The sequence below is a fragment of the Pteropus vampyrus genome, unplaced genomic scaffold (assembly GCF_000151845.1).
Source record: "Pteropus vampyrus isolate Shadow unplaced genomic scaffold, Pvam_2.0 Scaffold35, whole genome shotgun sequence".
Classification (NCBI taxonomy): domain Eukaryota; kingdom Metazoa; phylum Chordata; class Mammalia; order Chiroptera; family Pteropodidae; genus Pteropus; species Pteropus vampyrus.
The window spans coordinates 1,202,665-1,204,965 of record NW_011888816.1 but is presented as its reverse complement, the minus strand read 5'-3'; positions in this window follow the sequence as shown (position 1 = coordinate 1,204,965).

Sequence of the window (2,301 nt, the reverse complement as noted above, 5' to 3'; positions counted from 1 at the left end):
GTGTAGATTCTCCGTGGGAGACAGACCAAGCCTAAACCTGCGGGGACCCCAACCCAAAAGAAACCTCCCCGACCGTGATTTCACATAAGTCATTTTACAGCACATGTGACTCCCGCTGCTCTGCGCAGTGCGCGCACACGTACACGCATGCACACACCTGTGAAACCTGCCAGCTGAAAAAGCCGAAGACCCGCTCACTGCTAATGGAAAGCTCCCCGAGGAGGCCTCCTTCCTGAGGTGCAGAGAGTTCGCCTGCCAGGTTCAGCAGGAGAGGGTGAAGGTGTGGTCCCACCTCACCCTCGCCCAGGGGGCTAATGTTGGACAGATGCTTAATGTCTCTCTGTTACCGATCTGGGCCCCCCAATCAACACTCACTCAGCAGCCGAAATGCTCTCCCCAAAGTGTGGAGATCACCGCCCTCCAGTGCCTCATTCTCCATCGGCCTCCATGCCTCCAGGCTGTGTCCAGTCTTTGAACAAGGCTTGACTAGCCCCTCGCGATCCGCCCCGTCTATATCTCCAGCTTTATTTCTTCCCCACCCGCAACCCATCTGTGCTCAGGGCCTAGAACGTGCTGAGCCCCTTATGGCTGGGAGCACTGTCCACGTTCCTTCCTCCCCTCACCTGGCCAGCCCTCTGTGTCCCTGCCTCAGCTCCGGCGGTCCTTCCTTCCCCACCCTGTCCTACTGCCCTGTGACATCCTGCTGCGGTCCTGGTGGCACAGTGGGTCCCTCACGTCGAACCCCCAGGGCCTCGCACAGGCTGAGGCCCAGTGTGGAGTGAATGAGAGACAGATGGGGTGCTCACAGTTTCCGATGTGTCCTGACGTGGCTCCCATGTGACTCCCATGTGGCTCCCGTGTGACGAGACACGGCACAGGGGGCCTGGTTTTCCGAATCACCATGGCAGAGCTTTTCCGGGCCCTGCTCCCCAGCGTACCAAGGGCAGGTGCCCAGCAGCCAAGCCCATCTTGGAAAACGCACGGTCTCTGGCTGCCTCACATTTGGGAAATAAATCCTTCCATTTCCCTGCTGCCCGAGAGCCAAGGTGAGCACGACCAGGAAAGCGGGGGAGTTAAAACGAGAAAAAAAGGACAACGGTTTTGCCTTGTACAACCCAGAGTTCCCGGAAGCAGAGTTCCCCCAACAGAGTTCCCTGTTGGGCTGTGTAATCCTCCGCCCCAAAACGTCTCACCGAGGACCCCGCTGCCCATGGAAAACCCTCTCCCACTCGGAGACCATGAGAGATGGGGCCCAGGGCAAACACCAGGCTCCCACTCCCACGCTGGGTGACTGCAGTGGCCGGGGCCAGCCCCACTGGGCTGCACACAGGTCCCTCCCTGGTCAGGTGGGGCAGGGCAAGGTCCCCAGAAGAAAAGCCCAAATTGCACAGCACGGTGCATTTGGGGAACCATCTCAAGCTCACAGAACATCCGCGACTATGGTATAAAGACCCACCGAGTTCCTCCAGCCGTTCCAACGACATCGTTGAGAGCAGAGGGTCCAGTCCAGAATCACACGCTGCACGTGTCCCGTGTCCTCAGTGCGCTTCAGCCCGAAGCAGTTCCTCGGATAGGACCTGGGCAGTCGTGAAGCTCACTGGCCGTTGTTTTGGGTTCGTGGGATGCTTCACGGAAGTGATGCTACATTCTTCTCATGGCCGCCCATCAAGTGCACAGATGCTGCAGGCTTGACATTTGTCCCCTTATCGATGAGGCTTACTTTGGTCACTTGATTAAGGTGGCGTCTGCCAGGTTTCTCCACTGTGGGGTTACTCTTGCTCCTTGTGATGAGTAAGTATTTTGTGGGTGTGTAATTTGAGAGTATCAAAATACCCTGTTCCTCATGAGACTAGCAATGCATTCACTTATCCTCTTATTTATGAATACCTGTATGTACTCACAGTGTCCTGTTGTACTGTTACCATCACATTTCGATAATCAAAATGTCCCTGGCCCCTGGACGCTCCTTCGAGCTGCCCGTGTGCCTTCCTCAAGCACTACCTTGCTTTCTGGCAAAACAACTTGTTCCAGGCTCATGTTTTACCTTCCCCGTCCCAGCCCTGGCATCAGCCGTTTCTCCGAGGTGCTCCGCTTCCCGTCGACGGAAGCTGTGTTTAGACGCTGGTGCTGGATGCAAGGTGGGCTGGAGGCTGGGGAGGGCTTGCTGCGCCAAGGCTCTCCCCGTGACCGCTGGGAACAGAAGCACACACCTCCAGCCCTGTCATCTTTCTGCGCGGAAGTTACGCACCGATAGCTCCCGTTTCAATCCTACACCACAGGATTCATTCTAGAGTCGTCTCT